We start from the raw sequence: 21,707 nt of genomic DNA, 5'->3' as shown, positions 1-21,707 counted from the left end.
TTAAATAAAACTTCTTTCTTTTCTCATTATCAAAACATAAAGCCCATTTTGAAGCATAAATGAAATTAGTGCATTAGAACTGAACGATGATCTGTCTTTACAGCATATGCCCATTTTACTTTATAAAACATATTGAACAACAAATATAAGGAATGATATGCCAAACAAATGGCCCATTATTGGCAATTAATAGGATAATAGGATCAAATCTGTTCCAAAAACTGTGCTTGGTGCTCGTCATTACAAATGTAAAGACCTGGGTAAAAAACTCCCAAGGTAGCTGGAGGCAAACTGTGTTTTCAGATACTTAAAATGCAGCACCTGGCGCACCACAACAAGGCGGCGGCCATCAGGAAAAGCTTTTCAGTGGTGGTGCCATTTGAATGGGGAGAGGTTTGACAAGGTCTGAGCGGTGGGAAGAAAAGCGTAGGTAAAGGGAAAAGCCTGCCAAGCGTGTCCAAACTGTCTTATTTTGTTGTTGTTGTTCTGTTCTGTATTGTTTTAGGCTTTTAGCAGCCCGAAGCCATAGTTTTTCGTTTCTGTCTCTAGTGATAAGTGTAGAAGAGGGATGAGAAAAGGACTTTACTGGCCCAATCAGAAACAGAAACTAAGAACCCATGACCACATTTTCTTCCTTGGACACCTAGCGAGGCGTGGTAATTCTGGGGAATACTGTGTCTGAAATGTCTAAGATGGGGACTGCATGAGAAGCCCGGTGAAGCTGCTAAGGCGGATGGAGTCTAACTTTATAGAAGGAATGGTTTATGTCATCATCATGACATTATTTTAGAAAACTGCCTGAAAAATATTTGAGAAAACAAATATCAGCACCGAAACATTTTACTGAAAGCGAAATGCCTATGCTGTAATGGGGCTTCCTTCTGACTCTGCTACACATCTCTCAATAATCGTTTTGGTCCCAAAAGCATGAATGGGAACTTTGATGATAAGCAGCTTTCAAGTGAATTTAGACATTTGGTTTAGATTGCTTTCCTGGGTAAGTTAGAAATACCATGGACGTTGTATAGCTTCAGGCAAGTGACTGACCTAACAGGGTTTCTATTTTCACACGGAGTAAAATGTGGGAGTAGGCATGGCTTCAGTTGCAGTCTCTCCTTCTACTTCCAATCCTGAACTATTACTCAACTAGTTGCCAGCAAGCAACAAAGAACTAAAAGCGGAAGCCATTGTTGCCTATGGATTTTCTTTATACCTCTTTCTTCTTTTCATACTGTTGGCAGGATTACAAGCCACAAAATCTATTCCTGTATTTGAGAAAGCAACCAAAAGAGCTATGAAGATTTAATTAGTGTCAATAATTATTAAATCCTGAGATTTCTAAAAAGTTTAACAGGACAACAAAATATTTCTGTTATTGATGTAACCAGAGTTTATGATATAGACCTTTATTATAAAGGCACTAAAAGTTAATTATCTTTGATTCAGATAAGACTTTAAGATTTTCAAAGTTTTTAAAAACTGATTTATCAACTGAAACAAAATCAAAGAAGTGAGCATATATTTCTGTATAAAAACATGCTTTAAGTTTGATTATATATTCTGAGACTGCCACATTCATAATAAATGCCTCTATTAGAGCATCCAACTAGATAAATCCCAGGCAGAGAGAGAAAACATGCATCTCACAACTTTTCCAGAAAATATTCACTGGATCTGATTAAAGAACCTCCATGTCGGCTGGGCGTGGTGGCTCAAGCCAGTAATCCCAGAACTTGGCCGAGTCAGGTGGATCACCTGAGGTCAGGAGTTCGAGACCAGCCTGGTCAACATGGCAAAACTCTGTCTTTACTAAAAATACAAAAATTAGCCGGGTGTGGTGGCAGGCGCTTGCAATGGGAGGCTGAGGTAGGAGAATCGCTTGAACCCGGGAGGCGGAGCTTGCAGTGAGCCAATATCGCACCATTGCACTCCAGCCTGAGTGACAGAGTGAGACTCTGTCTCAAAAAACAAACAAACAAAGAAAAAATTCTCCATGTCTGGAAAGTCTATCCTGCAGTCAGTCTAAACTGAGTAGAGAAGTGGCTGTGAAGAAAGGCATGGGAAAAAAACAAAGACTAATGGTGATTATAATTGTTCTTGTGTTGAGCATTGAGTATGTACAACACACTTTTCAAACCAGTTTATATGTACTATCTTCTTTAGCCTCACAGCACTATGAGCTAGGTGATATCACTAAAGTGTTCCTCTGAAAGAAATTTCCTATCTTATTGCCTATTCTGAATTCTTCCTGGATATGGAGGTGTCTTGGTCCCATATTTTCTGCAGCTATAGGGACAGTAATTATCAAGTATGCTTTCAGAACTGTAAAGTAATGTGCTGATTCTTATTTCATGAAGGTTATTGCTTCCAAGTAGTTTAAGGAACTACAAAGGTGCTACATAACAAAGAATATTTATTATGCATTGACTATATTCACAAATGTGTATAGAAAAATATTAGAAACTGTATAGAGATAAAAACTAGAGAATAATATAATCAAAACGTTCAAGAGATAGCTTGATTTCTCCTTTTATTTTTCCTTGTGGTTAAACTATGAAAGACTCTTAGGGAGATTTCTGATCTACCTTAATTACAGTGTATTTCTAGACATATGGTCAGTCATCAGAATGCTTTGATGTTGTCATTATACATGAATGTTTGAGTAGGTATTTGCCTCTTTCTTTAATATGTATTCTGAACATAGACTAAGTAAATATTATTGTATTATTTCCTTGACTTTCATGGGTGTGCCAGATCAAAAAGGAAAACATAAAAAGGTAACATAAACCACAACTAAATTAATAATTATCTATGGGTGAGATTTAGAGACTGAGACAAAAAGATATCATTGAAGACTAAAATCCAAATTGAAATTATTTGCCAGTGTTTAGACAAGATTAAAAATTTCAAAGCTTAAATGAATTATTATATTTGTGTATTAGAGCTTCTTAGGAACTAAAGATGTCACTTTTTAATACTAAACTATAAGTAGAATCATGACTATGTTTTTATTCTAATAGTTATCGGATTTTTGAATACTTTTAAGCTACTTTACTAAAGTATTAATTTTATAATTTCAAATGATCTGTGATTATAAAATAGATCATGATAAAATATGAAGAATATTTTAATACAAAATAATGTATTATCAATATAAGTCACACCCTTAAATATAGCCAGAGTCATCCTTAAGATTTAAATTTTGAATATATATAAGCATTATAAATTTTTAGAGAAATAAACATTTTATGTGGTATATAAGTTAAGATATACACTAATAACATTAATAAATTTAGAATTAATTTGTCATCAAGTCCCATAATATAGGCTATAAGGGCCATTTCTAGAACATGAAAGAGATAATCTAGGGACAAATAAATTATTAATTTGAACACTCATAAATTTAGTACTATAAATGTTAATGTGACTGAAAGGTTAAATTTATTTTAAAAGGTAAATTCATGCATGATAATCAGTAATACAAGATTCACACACATTTCTACAAGTATATTACCATACTCTCTCCAATAATATAGTAAACTTAAAAATGCTTTTATTTAAAAATTAGTTATTAATTCCTGATTTGGGCTAGTTTTTGCTAGGTGCCTTGTGAAAATCAGTGAATAGTGAGGAAACACATAAAAGAAGATAGGATCCTTCACATTGATCAGCTCACATTCTAAGCAGATGGTCACACACATGTGCAACAGAATGTATTAAGCAGAAAGTTTTTTGGAGCAAAAAGAAAAGAACAACTTCATGTATAGTTCTAGAATTGTTAGCTTATTAAGGATTAGAAGGATGTTCATGATGTCATTACTGTTTGAGTTTGATATTATGAGGAAGAGCTTGCCCACACATAGAGAATCTTGGCACCATTAGCCCATTTGGAATTCTAGTCTAGAAGAATCATAGATTTGAAACAGGATGATGTTTATGAAATGGAGAAGTTACAATTTTCATCATTTAGAAATCCCCCTTCAAAATCCCCTCTCAAACCCCCCTGTTCATGTGTTGGCAGAGTTGTCCATCACTGACCATATGTGAAAAGATCTGCTGTTCTTTGAATAAGCATCATATTTCTGCTGTGGTTTGTGATATTTCTATTGTGATACAACTATTTTTAATACCGATGAAATGGTGTTTCAGTCTGTTGTAAATTTAGAGCATATGTTGACCAGTGACAAGAACCAGAAGAATGCCACACATTTTATGAACTGTTAATAAGTCCGTAAACTGATGGTTTTGTAGCCAAAACTCTGATACTACTGGCATTAGCTGACATTCCAATTTGGATTTCTCCTTGAAAATGCGTCTGCTTTAAAGTAATAGCTCTGCTCCTGCCCTATTTTCCTCAAAGTACAGTATCAGATTTCATTTATGCAACATAATTTTAGAGGGAGAAAGAAGTGGAACTATACTGTTGCTTCTTTGTTCTTAGGTGAAACCAACATTCACCATTTTAGAGTTGGTGCTTGTATCTAGAAATTTAGCAGGCACGCAAATGATGGCTGTTGGGTAAACTTGAAAAACGTCACCGTGGCTCTTAAATATATGGTGCTAAACTGGATGTGTTAAGACTCATAGCATGTCATGTCATGTTTTGGAAATTACCTCTGTATCTAAAGCATTTTATTATTCAGATTGTATAAATGTGTGTAACAAATGAGGTAGCATCTGTGAACACACTTTTAAACTAAAAAGCACTTTAGATGTGAAAGGTATTTTTTATTTATTTTACTATCAGTTTATATATGCATTTCTACCCCCATTCCACTTTCTTATATTCAAAATAACTTTCTTCAATAGGTATTATCATTCAAAATGTTTACCAAGTACTTGCTAGATTCAAAGCTCTGTCTTAGGAACTTTGCACACAAAGACATGTAAGACACTATCTCTGTCTTCAGGGATTTTTAAGACATTTGAAGAAGCCATGCTTAGAAAAAAACGTCATGAAAATGCCAGCTACCTATAAATAAGTTTCTAATGTGTGTTTGTAAACATAAATATTGAGAAAGTTCAGAAGAAGGAATAATCACTCTGCCTGAAATAAGTAGCAGATGCTTAGACTAGTTGGAACTTAACAGGAGATGCAGGGCCTTGAATAAGGAGATAAACTGAGGGAGAAGCATCCAGACTGAGAGGCTGGCAAAGGGGAAGCTCTGGAGGCAGGGTGTGGATCTATTGGGTGCTTAGCAGTTAATATTTGCTGTTTTAATGATTCTTATAGGACCCAAAGACCTTCACTGACCTACCAGGTATATGTGCAGATATACGGGAATCACTCAGGTTTATAGAGTCCATGTACATCTGATCACAGCACATGAGCGAAATAACTTCCTCAGTGGTCTATTTCCAAGGGGAAGGTTCTTACAGGTCTTGGGGAGTATTTTTGGCCAAAATCAGGACCTGATTCTTTTTTCCTTTTCTCTCTGGACATTAATCAGGCCATCTCGACTCAGGTTGAAGTGTAATATAAAGGAGGAACAAAATAACTCTGGAAATGTTGGGAGCAAAAGAGTGCAGAGAGCCAGAAATTTACCAGGAAGCATGTGGTGAACACCTGCTATGTATCATGTATTGTGCTAGTTGCAGGAGGATACAAAAGCAATGAAAATTTATCCATATCTTCAACTTTACCAATTTTTAAGAAAAACAACACATGAAACAGACAAAGAACACAAAGGTATATATGTTTCTATACTAAATTGGAAAGTACCTACTTACAAAGATGAAAATCAGCACGGCGGAGTAAGGCCTGCCTTAGGAGCCTCAACAGTGGTAGAAAGCATACAACTCTTGAAAAATGTATTTTATACAAATCCCAAGGGCTCCTTCCTCATGCATGTTATCAGTCTTGACACACATTTCTTGCTAAATTGTGGGTCTTTTCTGTATTTAGTCAAGAACTGAAATTTCTGTAATTATGACTAGAATGAATACCATTAGCTGGAATACAGTTTCTCCAGGGGATAAAACACGATTGACATTTCTAAACTGTGTAATGTTATTTTAACAAGGAGTCCTACACCAAAAGCATTTGACTCTGTTCTGTTGTAAAGACATAGGTTCAAAAAACAGTGTAAATAACAGCAGGCATGTTGGACATTTTTCTCTTCAAGGTAAAGGAAACTATTATCTGGAGCAAGGGATTTATAGGTAACCCCAGTTACCTATCTACAAGGGGGTTATCGCTTTTATTTTGTAATAACCTTGAGTGCCCTCTCTTACCTATGGTCAGATTCTAAACCACCCAGGCTGTAGGTGACGGTACTAATCCTGAGTCTGAGTAAAGAAACAAGAGTTCATTCCACAATCTATTTACTTATTAATAGGTGTTCAAGATCATTACTCATTTTACAGTTAAAAAAAAAAGGAAAACTTCTCTTCTCTCAGTAGATAATTGAAAATGTATTCTGTAAGCACATCATCACTCCAAGCAGAAAGTCTGAATACACAGCACAGAAGACCTGTGGATTTGGACTAATTTGGGAGAAAGCCAGTATGAACATTAATGCAGTTTCATTGATTTTGTATATAAATATTAATTTGAGCTATAGTTAATTAAATACTTCTAAGTTGAAGTCTTGCTGGGTCTGCTTCAGTAAGTAGATATGAATATTAAGATCCATTAAAAAGTGTTTTACTAAGCAAATAAAAATGTTTCCTATGATCAGGCTTACACACTCAATATACTTGGCAAGCCTGTCTGCGGTGTGTGTGAGAAGGTGGACTTAATTCAACCTTTCCAGAGAATTGCCAGCACATAGGCTTCATCAATCACCAAACTCCCCCAGGCGTGAAAATTAGTCATAGGCTAGTTGTGCACTCACTTGAGAATATCACGATGTGAAGGGTTTTTGTACTCAATTGCCTGTATAACTTTTTCCCTAAAAGGAAATACCATTATGTGTAAAGTAACTATTACACACGGTATGTTATGAGCCTCAGTTTCCATAGCTATAAATTGTTGAGTAATAATATTTGTCTTACTATTATGAGTATAACACGTATGTTATTTTTGTCATGTAAGGATTAAATGTATGTGGAAGTTTCTTGAAATTCTATAAAGTATTATGTTAAACATTGTGAATATGACCTGAGACTAGGACCTTTGTCTTTAAATTTTTGGTCCAGATTTCTTGAAAATACTTTCAACTTCTCTCTTTCTCCCTCTCTTTCTTGGGTTAATGTTTTACACAATCTAGCTTTTATTTTCTTTTCAATGTTCTTCTCATCTTTAGTATCTGTGATATGTCCTTATCTCCATTATCTATTATAATAGATGAACGCAAGTATCAATCAATTTGTCCTCCAAAAATAAGCAACAATCAATGCTCCCTAACATGTAGGCCAGTATAATAACTATTTACTGTGTCAGGTTGTAAAACTGACCACAGTACATTGAAGAATCTTCCATGAAGAGAAAGAATCTCTCCACCCTGGATTCTGAGCAGGTCTTGTGGCTTGCTTTGGTCAATAGAATACAGTGCAAGTGATGTTGAACTGTTCTGAGCCCATGACTCAAGAGGATTTACATTCTTTTGTGCTCCCTGTTGGAATCCTGCACCACAATGTGAACAAGCCCTGGCTAGTTTCCTAGATGATGGGAAAGCATATGGGGCTGAGCTAAGCCCTCCCTCTGAGGTCATTTTGGGCCATTTCCCAGCTGACATGGCAACTGCTGCCATACAACAGCAAGCCCTGCCTAGATCAGAACAACCAAACTGCAGATCCACAGCTTCGTAAGCAAAATAAAATCGTTTTGTTTTAAGCCACTAAGTTTTGTTGTCAATACTTATGCAGCAAAAACTAAGTGATATGCCCAGTGAGGATACATTATGTAAAACTGAGACATCAGAAGCTCAAATTATACAATCTTCTCTCTCATGTCACTCTTGATCTGGTCTTTCTCTTACTTTTTACACTATTGGTATTTCTTTTCACTTGTCACATAATAACTACATTGCTTTCATAAAACTCTTCTCTAATCTTTGAAAACCATTTCAGACTTTGCCCATGTGTTCGAAGATATTAGGGAACTCTTCTAATTTAGCATCATCCGGAAGGATCATGCTGTCAATTAGTGAGCAGAGTCATTGATAAAAATGTAAAAGAACATTAGACCCCACAACTGACTTCACATATTATACTGTTCAATAAGCACTATCACTCAACAGGAGAAATATAATAATAGGAGAAATAGAAATTCATTGTAAGGTATAACATTATCCATCTACTATCAGATCAAATATCCATCTACTGTCAGATCAATTTAAAATGCTTTAACACATATGGTCACATATATAAAAAGTATTGATTAAAGTGAGCAATATAGATTAAAATGTTGTAATTTGTGTTTTTCATGCATACTAAAAACAAAAACAATTATTTCTATTTAATACTACCTAAAACAAAACTTTCTGTAAAATATGGAGTAGCATATAACTATGGGATTTTAAAATACTGAAATAATTTATCTCAGAATAAGCAGAAGAAGGGATACAAATTAAATATCTAGCACACACTAATTATGTCTTAATACTTCTTTTTACTCATCTCATTAACTTATACACAAGAAGACAATAAGCAGATCTGTAATACTGGGGCAGACAAACTGGCAGACACATATTAGATTGTGTATCAGTTAATAATGATAGGGGACACTGTCAGCAATGCTTTACTTAATCATACAGTAACATCAGACCCAGAAGCCACCAAAATAGAATAATTTTGCACAATTAGTAGAATAAAATAAGGAAGGACTAGTTTACTTTGTTAAACTCTCTTTCAAAATCCACCATAGTTTAGAATGAAAATACTTGGTAAGAATGTACTCGACATTAAAAGAAGTTCAGTTTGAATTTAAAATGGCTGATGGGACAAACCACTGCTCAATGAAATAAAAGAGGATACAAACAAATGGAAGAACATTCCATGCTCATGGGTAGGAAGAATCAATACTGTGAAAATAGCCATACCATCCAAGGTAATTTATAGATTCAATGCCATCCCCATCAAGCTACCAATGACTTTCTTCACAGAATTGGAAAAAACTACTTTAAAGTTCATATGGAACCAAAAAAGAGCCCACACTGCCAAGTCAATCCTAAGCCAAAAGAACAAAGCTGGAGGCATCGAGCTACCTGACTTCAAACAATACTACAAGGCTACAGTAACCAAAACAGCATGGTACTGGTACCAAAACAGAGATATAGACCAATGGAACAGAACAGAGCCCTCAGAAATAATGCCACATGTCTGCAACTATCTGATCTTTGACAAACCTGACAAAAACAAGCAATGGGGAAAGGATTCCCTGTTTAATAAATGGTGCTGGGAAAACTGGCTAGCCATATGTAGAAAGCTGAAACTGGATCCCTTCCTTACACCTTATAAAAAAATTAATTCAAGATGGATTAAAGACTTAAATGTTAGACCTAAAACCATAAAATCCCTAAAAGAAAACCTAGGCAATACCATTCAGGACATAGGCATGGGAAAGGACTTCATGTCTAAAACACCAAAAGCAATGGCAACAAAAGCCAAAATTGACAAATGGGATCTAATTAAACTAAAGAGCTTCTGCACAGCAAAAGAAACTACCATCAGAGTGAACAGGCAACCTACAGAATGGGAGAAAATGTTTGCAACCTACTCATCTGACAAAGGGCTAACATCCAGAATCTACAACGAACTCAAACAAATTTACAAGAAAAAAACAAACAACCCCATCAAAAAGTGGGCAAAGGGTATGAACAGACACTTCTTGAAAGAAGACATTTATGCAGCCAAAAGACACATGAAAAAATGCTCATCACCACTGGCCATCAGAGAAATGCAAATCAAAACCGCAATGAGATACCATCTCATACCAGTTAGAATGGCGATCATTAAAAAGTCAGGAAAGAACAGGTGCTAGAGAGGATGTGGAGAAATAGGAACACTTTTACACTGTTGGTGGGACTGTAAACTAGTTCAACCATTGTGGAAGTCAGTGTGGCGATTCCTCAGCGATCTAGAACTAGAAATACCATTTGACCCAGCCATCCCATTACTGGGTATATACTCAAAGGATTATAAAACATGCTGCTATAAAGACACATGCACACGTATGTTTATTGCGGCACTATTCACAATAGCAAAGACTTGGAACCAACCCAAATGTCCATCAATGATAGACTGGATTAAGAAAATGTGGCACATATACACCATGGAATACTATGCAGCCACAAAAAAGGATGAGTTAATGTCCTTTGTAGGGTCATGGATGAAGCTGGAAACCATCATTCTCAGCAAACTATCACAAAGACAGAAAACCAAACACCGCATGTTCTCACTCATAGGTGGGAATTGAACAATGAGAACACTTGGACACAGGAAGGGGGACATCACACACTGGGGCCTGTTGGGGGGTGGGGGGCTTGGGCAGGGATAGCATTAGGAGAAATACCTAATGTAAACGACAAGTTGATGGGTGCAGCAAACCAGCATGGGACATGTATACCTATGTAACAAACCTGCACGTTGTGCACATGTACCCTAGAACTTAAAGTATAATAAAAAAGAAAAAAAAAAGTAAATCTATGCTCAAATTACTCCTAATTCCAAATTAATGAAAAAAGTAACAATATTAACATAAGGTTTTTCCAACTTTGATATGTTTTTATTATATTGCTTCTTGTAACATTTCATTTAGTTGTTGGTGAAATGCAGAAGATTCTAGCACATCTGTGGTTTATGGGAGGGTAAGCCCAAAATATTAACATACATTTTTCCAGGAGAACTCAAGATATAATTTCATAAAACTGTAATTTCTCCAAGAACAGGTATCTTGTTCACCTATTTTTAAGCACTGTGTCTATAGAGCTTTGCACACTATCTGGAGCCTAATATGCCTTCAGTAAAGATTTGCTAAAAAAACAAATAAGAATTTCTTACTTGCTATCTTGAATCAGTCATTAACCATTCTTCTGATTATGATTTCAGAGAAAATGAGAAACAAATGTTTTATTATTATTACACTGTTGTTATTCTGTTTGCTCATTGCAATCATTTCAGAGTCAATCACTTATAATTAGCAAAGAAAAGAGTAACCAATAAAAGCAGTTTCCAACTTTCCCAATGCAGTAAAAAAGTTTAAAGTTTGTATGTGAGGACTCAACATGTGCTTTCCCGTAGAAACAGCATTAGAAATAATCAAGTTCACAAGCCAGTACACAAAGTCCTATGTGATCATTAATGTAGCTAAAGTATGTTACTAATGGAACAAGTCTAAATTCCTAGTTTTGATTGTTGTTGGATACATGGCACAGCAAGTAAAAGATATTTTCTCCTTTTCTTGAACAGGGTTGTTCAAAGCTAACATTTAACAATATATGCAGATAGCCTTGTGCACTCATTTACCAGCTTTAAAAAAAAAACAAAACAAAACAAAAAAAGCACATCTTTGTTTTTTTTCTCACCAAATTACAGAGTGAGAACTCAGAATGTGTGATCCTCAATAACCCACTGCTATTTTTACCAGGGTGGCATTAAGTCTTCTTCAGAGACATATTTCAGTAATGGTAACTGATGTGTAGCTGTCATTTAGAAGAGTAGAGCTTTAAATATTCTTACAATTTTTTTTTTTTTTTTTTACAAAAGCTAAAGTTAAAAAAATATATAGTACTACATGGGTACAGATAGCTTCTATAGAATGGTTGACAGGAACTGCATGGGTATTTGGAGATAAATATCCTAAGACTGAAAACACATAACTCCCATGGGTCTCATGTTTTCTCATATTTGGTCCCTTATTTTAGGGACTAAAGAAGTCTCAGGACCCCTTCCCATCAAAGTGTGGTATGTAACTTTCCTTTTCTTCTTCCTGTTTGAACAGAGCCGTTAGGATGGAAACACACTAACTAAACAATTCACACTTACCTATGAGTGACTGAAAGCCTTTTAACAAGATTCAAGGGAGATACCTGCATTTGTTTTTTTAAAGGAGGCCATTAACCAAACCAATCTTTACTTGGAAGAATTTCAAGCACTATATCAAAATAATATTAAAAAATTATGATATGAATGAAGACGTTTTGGGGATAGTGATCTAGAACAAAGATTTATTTTGAATAATTTGTATGTGACTTTGGGGATCATTTCCTCTAAGATATATTTGAATTTCACAAACTCTTTATTCCTTCACTTTTCAAGACAAGAGTTGCTAAGAGTGATGTTTACATTTTATTATTTTTTAAACAATAATAGACTCAAATGTTACTAGTAACTCTTCTTAGAAGATAAGACAAAAATTGATCAACAGGAGATTGACTGTAAGTCAGAAGCTTTGAAATCAAGGATGCTTTTACTTTTCTTGAAACTTTTTTTCTTCTAGCTTAAAAACTTTCGAGTTTTTAGGCTGGGCACAGTGGCTCATGCCTGTTATCCCAGCACTTTGGGAGGCTGAGGCAGGTGGCTCACTTGAGGTCAGGAGTTTGAGACCAGCCTGGCAAACATGGTGAAACATCATCTCTACTAAAAACAAAAAAATTGTCCTGGCGTGATGGTGAGCGCCTGTAATCCCAGTTATTCAGAAGGCTGAGGCAGGAGAATCACTTGAACCCGGCAGGTGGAGGCTGCAGTGAGCCAAGATTGTGCCAGTCCACTGCAGCCTGGATGACAGAGTGAGACTCCATCTCAAAAAAAATTTAAAAAGTAAAACTTTGACTTTTTATGTTTTAGAATGACTGTGATAGAAAATGGGTCTCAAAAACTGAAAGACTAGACCTCAAGCTATGCCATTTCTTGTGACTCAGATGCTACCTCTGGCAGGGGAAGATAGATTGCTGTTCAGCAACAGGGACATCAGGCCCTTCATATAGAAAAAAAAAATTCTTATTTTTAGGAAAAAATTGACGTTATGCCAACATTTCATATAGTTCTCTCCCATGAAAAATTGGTCCAAGTGCATGATTTTTTTCTCACGAAATTAAGGAGTGAGAACTCAGAATGTGCGATCTTCAATAACCCACTGCTATTTTTACCAGGGTGGCATTAAGTCTTCTTCAGAGATGTATTTCAGTAATGGTAACTGATGTGTAACTGTCATTTAGAAGAGTAGAGCTTTAAATATGCATATACTTTTTTTTACAAAAGCTAAATTTATATATATACATATATATAGTAATACATGGATATAGATAGCTTCTATAGACTGGTTGATAGGAAATGCAAGGGTATTTGGAGATAAATGTCCTAAGACTGAAAACACACTGCTGCCATGAGTCTCATGTTTTCTCCAGCTTATCTGCCCTTTTCTGACTTAGTTTTAGTGTACAATAAATAGTTCTTTGGTAACTCTGTTAGAAAGGACTCTATTTCTAACAAAGTGTTACGCTTATACTACAGGATAGTAAATTTTCTTGGAACAAGGTTTATGTTCTGGGTGGCATACATTTCACATTCAGAACAAAAACAAGCATCCACATTGAAGAACTAGAAGTTCTATTTGGTCATAGAAATTTATAAGGGGCAGCTCCTTTACGTTTCTACAGTGTCCCATATGTATACCAGAGTGACTATCTGATTAAAGCCTTTTCAGATAACCCTGCATTTGAGGATATATGTCCTCCAAGCTGGGGTCAATAGCCTTACTGGAATGCAAAACACAAATTCAGAGCTTTTTGAACTCTGCCACACTCTATTTTCTCTGATAGTTGAAGCCTTTCTACTCCCACTAACAATGTATTCACTAGGTTTCTTATTGCAAATCAATAAATGTCAGGATATTCATGCTATGCACAACACATCAAAAGCACAATACGTTAACGTAACATTAGGGCTTTATTTAGATTTTCTATGGTAAAGAATACTTTTTCTTTGAATTATCAACTTATTATCTCTTCAAAACGTAATGAAAGTCCTCAAAACTTAATGAATCCCGTGATAAAAAGCAAAACAACACACAACAGCGTTGTGGAACCATGACTTATACAACTCCCTTGCACAAGCACAGAGATCTGAGCTGATAGTGGTTGTAGATATATGAGCAACATTTCGTTGTAATTGGTATTAATGACTTCAGACTACACACAGAAAGTGAAAACTAGAAAACAATGCATACTGTGCAATGATATTGCATTTAGGTGAATTACTCATAATTTAGTAGTTTAGAATGTTGCAATACAGCATATTACACAATAGTTTGAATTAACTCTTTAGCCATCATCACCTATAGGTAAAAATAACTAAGTATTTTTTACCAGTGGCGAATCCATAAGGGTCTGCATACATGTCTGCAGCAAGCTCAATTCTTGCCTCCTCAGAAGAGAGAATTCTACTGAGCAGCATAAGGCAGAAGAGACCAGGTCAAGTTTTAGAGCCGTCGTGAAAGTTTACTAAAAAGCTTTACAGCTAGAATGAAAAGAAAGTTAAGTACACTTGGAAGAGGGCCAAGTGGGCAACTTGAAAGACAAGTGACCAGTTTGACCTTCTGACCTGGGTTTTACAGGTTGGCATGCTTCTGGGGTCTTGCTACCCTTCTCCCCTAATTCTTCCGTTGGGGTGGGCTGCCTGCTTGGCCTGCCAGCACTTGGGAGGGGAGTGTGTGCAGTGTGTTTACTGGAGCTGTATGCATGATCACTTGAGATATTCTTCCCTTACCAGCCGAATGTCCCTAGAAGGTCACATACCAGTTAAACTCACCGTTTTGCCTCTTGATATGCATGCTTGAGCCCATTCACCCAACTCCTGAGATCTCATCAGGAAGCTGCTGATCACCAGTTTCAGGTTTTTCCTATATATGGGGAGACTGCCTTTCCTTTCCCTAGCGCTGGCTGCAACCAATTACTATTTTAGAGAGCTAGTTAACAACTGCATGACCATCACCTGATGGTCCCTAACATTCTTGGCATGTGTTGGGGGGCCAGAGGGAGCCCTCTCCTGCTCTGCTCATGTCTGACTAGCTATCTACTGTAACAGTTCCAATGACTGTTATTCAGTAATGTGAATAGCATCAAATTATATTCTGAATATCAAGGTTTTTTAAAAAAACTGTCAACATTAGGTAGAGCTAGTATTTACTAACTTTAATATGTTGATTTCCTCACTAGAGTCATGAAAAAATTTAAATGATAGAAACTTTGTGATTTTATATGTTTTGTTTTTGTTATTAATGATTTTGCATATGTAATATGTAGCTGTGCCCATATGTTCTAACTGGAAATAGGTAGGCAGGAAAGCTATCTGGTTAAGTTGAAGAAAGGCCAGCTAAGAAAAGCTAAGGTTTTCAGGACAGTCATTTTGAAAGAGATGAAGAAAATACATCGTGATGAATCCCACTGAGTTTGTAATAGCTACCCTAAAATTCTGCATTTTAGTTTTTCATTTTATTTTACTTTTTAAAAGAATAGAAGAGAGTAGCAAAAATAATTTTTCAATAGCTTTCATAGTACAAGTTACTGGAGTTTGAAAGGAAAATAATCATCTTACCATACTGAGATCTATTAGATCTCAAGGTCTAAAACATGAATTTAAGGCATTCATTGATTTAAAGCCCTAGGTTTAATGCTAATAATAGGATTCAGGAGCAACAAAAGTGAATAATCAACCTTTTAAGTGTAAAAGAAACACAACTATGCCCCTGTTCATGCATGCCCACACGTGTATGGGCCTGTGGACACACACATACACACACAGACAAACTGTGTAAGAAAATTTTATTTCACCTGTCATTATAACTTGTTGAACTGCTCTGTCCCAAATATCCTGCCAGATTTCTCTCTAGTCTTATATCAGTTTTCTTATAATAAATACCCAGTCTTACTGAAATATGGAAATGTAACAGGGTGAAAAATTAAAGCACATAGGAGAAAACCTTCTCCAAACACAGTATAATGATTTAAATTAAATTTTGTTGCTCTAGCATAATAATCTATTATCTTTTTATTTTTTTCAAATGTCATCCTAAGAATCCGGCGGTTAGTTACAAATATTTTATCTCAAATGTTGTCTTCTAAGTTTAAATGTTTTTTAAACTTAGAAGGTAAGTTTAAAAAAACACCCCAAACTACTTACAGAGACTATAATGGGAAATGAAAATTACATACTTTTATTATCATATTATGTATAGTTTATGCTCATTAGACCATAATAGGGTGATTAAGAGCAGAATCAGCCTGCACAGATTCAAAATGTATTCCTTGTCTGCTCTGTTTCATTCGTCAGTTTATGTAGCTTTTCTGAGCCTCACTTTCCTAATCGGTAAGTGGCTATAATATCCCATGCAAAGTGCTTACAAATGTCAAATTTATATTACATTCACCATAAATATTTCCTATTACTGTCTACTCTATGAAACTTACCTTTCTAATATTTTAACAGTTTCATGTTAAATGAGTTTCTTCCCCTATTACTAAACTACCAATTTTGTTGATCAGTATAGATAAGAATGCAAAAGTATTGATACTCAGCAAGTGTTTAATTATCATGTTAATAAGGTGTTTAGGGAGATAATACATATGAAAATACAGGACTAATGTTTCTTCTACAAACTGTGATTTATAGCATAATATTTTATTATATACTTTAATATAAATTATTTTTTCTAAATAGCACATTGGAACAATTTGAAGCTTCTCTTTGGAGTAGGTCTTTAAATGTGCAGCATCAGGGCAGGGCTGAGGTAACCACTTCTGTAGTTTGATACTCGATTTTGAAAATATATATTCACTTCTTGATCTTAACCTCTCGAAGCACAAACTGCAGTTCAGAAAGGAAGTTGTTTTAGGCTTTGTTTTCAGAGCAAAGGATCAGAGGCATTAATGTCTCAGTTCTACTGAAACAAAGAAAATTAATCTACTGGGAATAACAGTGGTATTAAAAGTCAGGCCAACACCAGCAAATTGAAGTGGAAATAAAGACACTTATCAAAATAACTCAGAGAAAGGTAAAGAAAAGGTAAGGAAATGAAAGGAGGATGAACCAAAGGAAGGACTGACAGATGGAGAAAATAAGAGTACTCTCTTCTAGATTTCTACATATAGAGAAAATAAGAGCACTCTCTTCTAGATTTCTGACCTTGATTACAGCCCAAACTCCCACAACACAAGTTATATAAATTATTGATAGAGCTCATTGGAAAGTGCTTTTTAGCCTGACTTATTCACCTAATTGTTCAATTCTCAATTTACTGCTTCACTTTGGTGGTGGAGACTTGACCAAAGAGGGTTTTTGGCAACCATCCATTCCCCTACTGACCTCTTTCTAATCAGGTTAACCACAGCTGGGAAGACATGATTTACAGTATATTTTTATTTGGCCCTTGGTGGAACTGCAAAAAAGCCTTACCTTTAGGGTCAATAAAAATGAGCACATCAACTGATTATTTTAAAAACCTACTTTTCTAACAAGATATAAGATGAACAATGGTGTAATGCTCATATCAGTAAATTGGTTGCATAATATTTTATTTTGTCTCGTAATTACCTTTTAATTACCAAATAAAGTTAGCTTATATACATGTATTTTAACAGTAAGAAATGTATAATTTTCAAAAATAAAAGCATATATCATGACAAATGATCTTTATAGATTATTTTAATATCACTTAATTTTAAATTTGACATTATCTTTATGTGACAGAGTTAAACTTTAAAAATATTAATAATACACTTCATTTTTAGGTGTTTGCCATGCAAAAAAAAATTCTCGTAAACAAAATGAAGTTAATTATTTGGAGAACTTTAAACTATTCCCAAGGAAATGCTTATTTATGCACAAATTAGTGTGGTAATCAGTGGTGGTACAAAAAATCTATGAGAACTGATGGGTCGTTTTGAAAGGGGGTATTAAAGAAAGAAATTTAAAATTACTGATTTGAACATAAAATATCACTGGCTTTTTTTTAAGCTGCCTTTTTAAAAACGTGGAAGATCAAGCTAATTTTTTAGAAGTGCATGAATTATTGATGGCACAAAGTCCTTTGCAATATCCCAGTAAAATATATTGCTACATAGGTTTTGAGTTATATTTTGTGACTACTGTTCCCAAAAGAGAAATAGGGCCAAGTGAATACGGCTAGAAGCAAGGAATTCAGCTCTAAACCCTGATGAAGATTTCAATCAAAGGGAAGTCGCACATGGAGCATTAAGAAAGAAAATAACACTGTGACGTATGATTCCCCCCCTCCCCCCCCACTACACGGCAGTGTGGAACTGAAACAAAATGAACAGTGCAAATAGGTCTGTGAAAGCATGTTCTTTGTAAAAGGCCGAGATCTCTAGGGGGCAGTGTATTAAATTGCAGATATTATCTAGCTAAACCCCAAATCATAAAAGCATGAAATTAGTAATTGACTCAATTTGCCTCATTTATTAGTAGCTCAGACCTCTGCTTGAATTAATATTGCCCAACGGAATTTCAAGTAGTGGTGGCGTGGCGTATCATGACAGAGATTAGCGCCTGCTTCTATTACTGTACTTCAAACATCCCACATCCTCCAATTAGCTGAGCTCTAATCTAATAAGCATGCTTTTGGCACTTTTATTGTCAATAAGATGTGACATCCGTTTTTTATAATGTCACGTTCATTTTAGTTAGTGTGGAATTCACTGTGCCTTAATTTGGCATGGTCTTTCTAGCTGTTTGTTGTATCTTGTCTCAGCCTAGGGCTTTACTTATTATATTCCCTATCGATTTTAATAATATGTATCAATTAAAGATGAAGGTTAATTATGTATACGCATGTAATATAAAATTTGCTAATAGCATAGTCAGTTCCATATTATAATACAAATACCACAACCAAGCACAATTCCGTACTTTATTTCATATTTTTCTAGTGGTGATTTTACATGAATTACATTTCCATTTTCCTAGTGGTGGCAATAATTACTATTTTTGCACATGTACAGATTAATTTTATAATATTTCAAAAATAGAATCTGTTTTTTAAAAATTGTAATATTCTTAAGTTCTTTTGGTGATAATTACAAAATAATATAACTTTCCCCCCTGAAAGTCAAGAACTTTAATTTATAATAGAACATTAGTACGTTCTTGGGCATTCTGGCAATGAGTAATAGGAAATTAAGACACGGTTACCTGTGTTTACCTAAAAATATATATATTTTTGGTGAAACTCATGTTTTATAGATTCCAAACAAAGCTACATTCTAGAACCTAGAATTTGACCTACATCTTAAAAGCAGAAATAAAAATTTTTAAAGCAGAGGTAACTCCTCAGAATTTTAATCTATAGTAAACAGCCCTAAACATAAATATTCTACATTCTGTAACTTAGATTTTTATAAATTGTATCGACCAATGTATACTATATAGCAAGACATTTAAATAGATATTTTGCCTTTTAGTACTTGGAACCATTTGATTAATTAAGAAACAGTGCAGCTTTTCTATTGTGATGGTATAAGAAATGAAACAGTGCCAAAATACACATAACATATGAAGTTTCAAAAATATAAATCTGCTTTAAATGCTTATCAGAGTTATTGATTAGATTTATAGTCAGTGGGTAAGAAAATAACATTTTCAAAAATAAAAAGGTTGCTTAAAAATCTTGCCCAAAAATTTTATTAAGAAAGGGGAAGTAAAAGTTACAAATGTCCTTGTAAGGGATTTCCAACAAAATTAATGACCACATGGAGTTAATGGTCCCAGGACCACAAGCTCTTCCAGTTGATCATTAATCCTCAGGAAATACTGGCATCATATATGTTATTGTTGAAACTATATCTAGCCAACAGGTCCACTCTGTTTCTTCACTGTTGCTTGAATTATATCCCACCTGTTGAGTTGAAGTTGAATATGCAATGGAATAATTTTGAAGAACATTAGCCATTGCTAACAATAATGTTCAAATTGATTATGTCCTCCTAGAGAGAAATGAACTGCTCCGTTTTTTTATGCAAAAATAGATTATCTTCTTTTTTTTTTTTTTTTTTTCAGACGCAGTCTCGCTCTGTGGCCCAGGCTGGAGTGCAATGGCTTGGCTCACTGCAAGCTCCGCCTCCTGGGTTCCCACCATTCTCCTGCCTCAGCCTCCCAAGTAGCTGGGACTACAGGCACCCGCCACCACGCCCGGCTAATTTTTTGTATTTTTAGTAGAGATGGGGTTTCACCGTGTTAGCCAGGTTGGTCTCGATCTCCTGACCTCGTGATCTGCCCACCTTGGCCTCCCAAAGTGCTGGGATTACAGGTGTGAGCCACCGCGCCCGGCCAGATTATCTTCATTTTATAAATTTCATAGCCAATATTTTCCTAAAGCACATATTTTAACGTTATTCAGTATAACATATATTTTAGCTCACTTTAATGTTTAATAAAATTAACATTATGATTATTAATTACAAGTTAAAATTATTGATCTAATAAATTCAGTGTACTAGACTATGTAAGAGGTCAAACTTTAAAGAGAAAAGAAATGAGAACATGAGAAAAGGTGTGTTTCTACACAAACTAAGATTATTCACATCATTCTATATGGATTAATGTCAACATTATTACATTACTCATATCAATTCTATATTGACAATAATTCTGAATTCATTATTTTAGTTTGGGCTAAATTATATTAAAGATATTCAAGTTTTATTGCTGTAAAATACTTTCAACCTATATATGCTATATATTTTTGTGTATCATTGAAAAATTAATAATAAAAGTATATGTAATTATGTCAAATAAATGCATTATAGTGGTGTAAAATATTTGTTCAAACTTTTTGTCCCTTCATTTTACTATTCTAATTCTCTACTCTCATTTTTAAAAATTTTTCTAATACTGTTTGATTCCCTTATAATCTACTTATGTGAGTCAGACTTTTATCCTCCTCTTCATATTTTATGAGTATCATTGTTAGTTTTAGATCCAGGGCTTCCCACCACGTTTCCATGTATCTTTCAAACTTTTTCTAGGAGGATGGCAAACCCAAAGTAAAAGGGTTTAACCCTCATCTGGATTTTGGTAACTGCTTCTATCTCCCCTGGAACCAAATCGTACTTACAGGTGTGGTAGAGTGTGGATACCCCAGTGGTTGCGCTCTTGGAGAACAATAGGCTCAGTGAAGGTCACGGGTCTAATTTTCTTCCTTTTGTACTTTTTCTAAACTCTCTTAAACTTCCTGTGCCAAAAAGGTTTGATGTCCTGTTCTACTAGGTCTTAGAAAAAGGCTTGGCTACAGTAAGTAAAGAGCTGAAAAAGCTGGAGAAAGAAATTTAGTGAATAGAGAGACTAGATGGTAAGTGTAAAGAAAACCAGGCTTGCAGTCTTCTGACCCAAGTGTGAATCCCAGCTGATATGGTTCGGCTGTGGCCCCACCCAAAATCTCATAATCTCATTTTTGAATTGTAATCCCCAGAATCCCCACGAGAAAGGGCTGGACCAGGTGGAGGTAACTGGATCCCGGGGGGCGGTTTCCCCTGTGCTGTTCTTGTGATGGTGAGTGAGTCTCATGATATCTGATGGTTTTATAGGCCTCTGGCATTTCCCCTGCTGGCACTCACTCCATCCTGCTGCCCTGTGAACAAGGTGCCTGCGTCTCCTTTGCATTCTGCCATGATTGTTAAGTTTCCTGAGGCCTCCCTAGCCACGCAGAACTGCGAGTCAATTAAACCTCTTCCTTTATAAATTACCCAGTCTTGGGTATTTCTCCATAGCAGCCTGAAGAAAGACTAATACACCAGCTTTACCAGTTATTTAGC

At 35.2% G+C, this 21,707-nt stretch overlaps 1 protein-coding gene across 24 annotated transcripts in view; it reads right to left on the bottom strand.

Annotated features, from left to right (window-relative positions):
• Positions 1-21,707, bottom strand: part of ROBO2 (roundabout guidance receptor 2) — a 1,748,609-nt gene that overhangs the window by 641,382 nt on the left and 1,085,520 nt on the right. The gene's annotated exons all lie outside the window — the stretch shown is intronic.

The sequence above is a fragment of the Pan paniscus genome, chromosome 2 (genome assembly GCF_029289425.2).
Source record: "Pan paniscus chromosome 2, NHGRI_mPanPan1-v2.0_pri, whole genome shotgun sequence".
In the NCBI taxonomy this organism is placed as follows: Eukaryota; Metazoa; Chordata; class Mammalia; order Primates; family Hominidae; genus Pan; species Pan paniscus.
This window is presented reverse-complemented; position numbering and strand designations above follow the sequence as displayed.